The 5,954-nt window shown below is 38.8% G+C and overlaps 1 non-coding gene across 1 annotated transcript; it reads right to left on the bottom strand.

Annotated features, from left to right (window-relative positions):
• Positions 1-713: 713 nt before the first annotated feature.
• TRNAY-GUA (transfer RNA tyrosine (anticodon GUA)) lies at positions 714-797 on the bottom strand. The gene has a single exon. It is a non-coding gene; the product is annotated as a tRNA-Tyr (tRNA).
• Between the last annotated feature and the right edge of the window lie 5,157 nt (positions 798-5,954).

Here is a 5,954-nt window from a genome sequence, read left to right as displayed (position 1 = left end):
AGTGAAAGTTAGATAGGTAATTACTTTGATTTGATTAGTTAATTAAATGTTTTTGTTAGTTAATATTTCTTTAAATTTGGAGAGAATTTTTAAGTATTGGTTTTGTATCCTGTTTATTATGTTGTAATTTTTATTTGAGTTGCATTAGATTTGTAAGAATAGATTTAATCCTGTTAAAGAACATAGTTTGGAATCGAATCTTTATAAAAGCTTTTCTTTTAAACAGAGGCCTCGCCTGCTATTACCTAAACGGGTTAGTCACACACTTGCACCGCCGGACGACATCATCTCTTAGGGAGGTTGGGATCGGCGACACGGTGCAGTTCGGAGACTTTGTGTTTGACAACTCCCTGAACACTGTAAACGAGATAAGTTTGGCCATATATATTTCATCTACAGTATAAACAAGATATAACTAAACAGCTATTTTCCACATATCACGTTTGTAAACTGTAAACGAAATATGGCCAAACTTATCTCATTTATACTGCAAACGAGATAAGTCACTTAATAAAAATTCATAAATACCCTCAAATTAACGTATATTCGTAATTAAAATATTCATTTAAAAAAATCCCTCTATGTATATATGGTCCGTAAAAAAAGATCCCTAAAGATTTATCACATTTTATTTTCTTCCATATCTGAGCATATCGGCCATTTCCGGAGAACAACAAATGGTTATATCTTTTTATGGTGGATCGGCAAATTGTTGGGCCGAGCTGGATTTGAACCAGCGTAGACATATTGCCAACGAATTTACAGTCCGTACCCATTAACCACTCGGGCATCGACCCAGGAAGAATCAATTTGATTCTTTTTAGATGATCCATGATCAACTTTCTTTCGTAGTATGGAATAGTTTATTTATATATTTGTTGATATATTAACCACTTATTAAAACTGGAATTATATAAATACATGTATATTAAAAGAATTATAACTATATATAAAAAATATATTAATTCAAAATAATAAAAAGTTAATTAATCAGTTGTTCTTCTCTCTATATTTTCAACATAGTTAAATATAAATTTTAGATTTAATTATTTTATTAATTTTTATAATTTTTTATCAAATTTTAAATTTGATCCTTATATTTTAAAAGTTTATAATTAAATCTTTACATTAGATTAAAATTTCATTTAGGTCCTTTCTAACTATTTTTTGTTAAGAAATACAAATTTTTTTTAAAGTAGTATGAATTATAGAATATTCTAAAAGTAAATATTTTAAAATTATTACATTTAAGAAAAATAACAACTAATAAGTATCTAATTATAAAATTTTATCTAATACAAGATTCAATTATAAATTTTTAAACTATAAAAATTTAATTAAAAATTAATAAAATAATAAAGACTAATAAAATAATTAATTTTTTTTAAAAAAAAATATTTTTGCTAACAAGTATTATAAATGCATATAAAATTTCATCTATTTATTGTTTTCATAAAATTGCTTTTTATTAAACACCTTAACAAGTGTCCTAGTTAGCAAGATTTTCTTTTCTTCTATAAAATTACTTTTCTTAAAAGTTTAAATGCATAAAAAAATACATAAATGATTATATTTCTAATATATCTTCTCAAATAAAATTGTAAAAACATTTTTTGGTTATATTTTTATTTTGTCTTATGCTTAAATTCTTTCAAGGATCAAATTTGTAGACTTTTCGATTATAGAAACTCTAATACCATATCATAAATCACTTATCTTAAAAGTTTAAACTGATAAAAAGTACATAAATAGTTATATCTCTAACACGTCTCCTCAAACAAGAATCTATTTTGGATTTATTTAAATTTTTACATAGGCTTTCTTTATTTTTTAATTTGTCTTATGCTAAATTCTTTTTCTTTTGGTATCTAATTAACCTTTTGCTCATAAAAACTTTGATATCATATCATCATAAAACTATTTTTTTTCAAATATTTATGCCGATAAAAAAACATACCTAAATAATTATATCTCTAATATTTCTAGTATATATTCTCGTACAATCATTTAACTATTTATTATCTTATACTTTATTGCAGAGTCTATTTGTTACAATATTATGAGTTAAAAACATTTTTAATATTGTTCATACCCTGACCCAATAATAAAGGCCCAGGTCCAAACGAAAGGCCTAGTCCAGAGGACTAAGCCTTGCTGAGCACCGACCTTCGTACTAAGAAGTCGGTCTTGACCACGATTTGCTCTAAAGAAGTCGGGACGGAGAATAGCTGGCAGATAAACACTCATTCAAATGAGTAACTGCCCCTAAAATCTCTCTAACCACTTTATCGAGCCATATCTTAACCTCCCTAAGATAATGGGACGGTTAACACCCTAAAAATATGGCGCTACTCCAACGGTGGTTATTGGCTCACGCTATAAATACACTGACACCCCTCAGGTATCTCTAAGCCCCAATACATTAAAAACTTGCTCACACCCTTGCTAACTTAGGCATCGGAGTGTCTTTGCAGGTACCACCCCCTCTCCTCGCACAAACAAGTCGGACGGAGCCTCCCGAGTTGTGGATCCCTTCATAAACCTCCTCCTTCACACGTTTGGGCCAACCAACGCCATCCCTTCTATTAATCTCCGGTTACCCACCGTAACATTGGCGCCGTTGCCGGGGACCCGAGAGATCATCCACCGATGGCGGACAGATCCCACGAAGAAGGTCATGTGGAGACAGATTCTGAGCAAGAGAATCTGGACACAGGCAATAACGATGTGGATTTCACCCTCCACCAGGAAATTGATAATCAGCACAGAGAAGGCACCTCCGGAGTGAAAAACCCGAAGGTAAACTCTTCGGAAGGGCGCGAATCAGAAAAAGAAGGACCATCCCATGTAACTGAACTCATGGGATTAGTCCACAGCCGCCTGGAACAGTTAGAACGAGAACGGGAGCGGCAAAAGGAAACTGAAAAGAACCTAAAAGAGGAGATGGAACGACGAAAAGAGTTAGAAAGAAAACTCTTAAAGTTAGAATCCTCCCTCAAAGGTCGCAACTCCCGTGACGAACAAGAAGAGCCGCCCTTAGGTGGGGAGGATCCTTTCAGCGAGGACATAATGAGGGCAAAAGTTCCGAGGAACTTCAAAAGCCCTGATATGGACCTCTATGATGGAACCACGGATCCGAAGCATCACCTGAGCAACTTCAAAAGTCGGATGTACTTAGCTGATGCTTCCGACGCTACGCGATGCAAGGCCTTCCCGACCACTTTATCGAAAGCAGCGATGAAGTGGTTCGATAGCCTCCCCCCGAGGTCGGTTACTAGTTTTGAAGACCTCTCAAGGAAGTTTTTGATGAGGTTTTCAATCCAGAAAGACAAAGTAAAACATGCACCGAGCCTCCTGGGAATAAAACAGGAGGTCGGAGAATCTTTACGAGCCTATATGGAAAGGTTCAACAAAGCATGTTTGGAGATTCAAGACCTGCCCACAGAGGCAGTCATAATGGGGTTAGTCAATGGACTCAGAGAAGGTCCCTTCTCACAATCCATATCTAAAAGACACCCCGTTTCTCTAAGCGATGTACATGAAAGAGCTGAAAAGTACATCAATATGGAGGAAAACGCTAAGTTGAGAGACCTAAGTTGGCGACCTGGACCCCCTCCCTCAACAAAAGAGAGGGAAAGGGAAACCAAGAAAAAGGAAGAACTCGGTCTCAAGAGACCAAGGAAGTACCACTCTTATACTCCTATAAAAGTTTCAATAGTGGATGTATACAGAGAAATTTGCAACACTGAAAGGCTGCCACCCCCCAGACCCATCAAAAATAAAAAGGGGGGAAGCCGCAGCGATTACTACGAGTACCATAAAATATATGGTCACTCCACGAACGATTGTTACGACCTTAAAAATGTGATAGAAAAGTTGGCCAGAGAAGGTCGGCTTGACAGATATCTCATAGAAAGGTCGGACAATCATGGGAAAAGGAAGCGAGATGACATCGACAGAAGAGACCCACTACCGTCGACTCCTGAGAGACATATCCATATGATCTCAGGGGGGTTCGCGGGAGGGAGACTCACAAAATCCTCTCGCAAAAGGCACCTCAAGAGGATCTACCAGGTCGGAGAAGAGTCATCCGACCTCCCTACCATTTCATTCACTAAAGAAGATGGGCAAGGAATAATCCCTGGACACGATGATCCAGTAGTAATAACTATGATCATGGCAAATGCCCATCTCCACAGAACCCTAGTAGACCAAGGAAGCTCGGCGGACATTCTTTTTAAGCCCGCTTTTGACAAGCTAGGGTTAGATGAGAAAGAATTAAGAGCCTACCCTGACACCCTATACGGATTAGGGGACACGCCAATAAAGCCACTAGGATTTTTGCCCCTTCACACCACTTTTGGAAAGGGGAAAAAATCAAAGACTCTGAGTATAGACTTCATAGTCATTGATGTGGGGTCAGCATATAATGCTCTAATCGGCAGAGCTACCCTTAATCGACTCGGAGCCGTGGTATCCACTCCCCACCTTTACATGAAATTCCCGACCTCAGCAGGAATAGCAACGGTAAGAGGGGATCAAAAGTTGGCAAGGAAATGCTACAATGAAAGCCTAAATATGAGAGAAAAAGGCAGAGAAGTTCACACAATAGAGCTCGGCGGTGCAAGAGCCAGAGAAGAGCTGCGACCACAACCGGGAGGAAAAACCGAAGAGATACAGGTCGGCAAAGAGGAAGGGAAAAATACTCATATAGGAGCCAACCTAGGGGAGACACTAAAACAAGAGTTGACTAAGCTCCTAAGAGATAATTCCGACCTCTTCGCTTGGAAGGCCTCTGACATGCCTGGGATAAACCCCGAGCTCATGTCCCACAAGCTCTCGGTTTATCTGGAATCTCGACCTGTACAACAAAGAAGACGCAAACTCGGCCCAGAACGAGCCCTAATAGTAGAAGAGCAAGTACAGGCGCTCCTAGAAGCTGGCTTCATCAGAGAAGTCAAGTACCCAACATGGCTAGCCAATGTAGTGCTAGTCAAAAAACAAAATGGTAAATGGAGAATGTGTGTCGACTATACCGACTTAAATAAGGCATGTCCCAAGGACCCTTACTCACTGCCAAGTATTGATACCCTAGTAGACTCCAGCTCGGGGTATCAATACTTATCATTTATGGACGCCTACTCGGGATATAATCAAATCCCAATGCACGAGCCCGACCAGGAGAAAACATCATTCATCACACCCAGAGCTAATTTCTGCTACGTGGTCATGCCATTCGGGTTGAAGAATGCAGGAGCCACATATCAAAGGTTGATGAATAAAGTGTTTTCCCCTCACCTGGGGAGTCTAATGGAAGTATACGTCGATGACATGCTGGTAAAGACCAAGAAAGAAGTCGACCTCTTGTCCGACCTCTCACAAGTCTTTGACACCATAAGGCTGCACGGGATGAGACTAAATCCCGCAAAGTGCGCCTTCGCGGTAGAGGCAGGGAAATTTCTAGGATTTATGCTAACGCAAAGAGGGATCGAAGCCAATCCCAACAAGTGTAGAGCCATCCTAGAGATGAAAATCCCGACCTGTTTAAGAGAAGTCCAGCAGCTGAATGGCCGACTTGTAGCCATCTCCAGATTTTTGGCAAGATCGGCACTAAAATTCCTTCCACTATTCTCCTTATTAAGAAAGGGATGCCAATTCGAATGGACTCCTGAAGGCGAGGAGGCGTTCCAGGAGTTCAAAAAGTTTTTAAGCCAACCTCCTATTCTGACCCGACCAGTATCTGGAAAAGACCTCGTCCTGTACTTATTCGTAGCGGACAAAGCTGTCTCATCAGCACTGATAAGAGAAGATGAGGTCGGACAACATCCAGTTTATTTCATCAGTAAAGTTCTACAAGGCCCTGAGCTAAGATATCACAAACTAGAGAAGTTTGCCTACTCTTTAGTAATAGCCTCACGAAGGCTACGACCTTACTTTCAGGCTCACACAATAAG

The sequence above is a fragment of the Arachis stenosperma genome, chromosome 7 (genome assembly GCF_014773155.1).
Source record: "Arachis stenosperma cultivar V10309 chromosome 7, arast.V10309.gnm1.PFL2, whole genome shotgun sequence".
In the NCBI taxonomy this organism is placed as follows: domain Eukaryota; kingdom Viridiplantae; phylum Streptophyta; class Magnoliopsida; order Fabales; family Fabaceae; genus Arachis; species Arachis stenosperma.
Note: the sequence above shows the minus strand (reverse complement) of the source record. Positions and strands in the feature narration are given on the sequence as shown.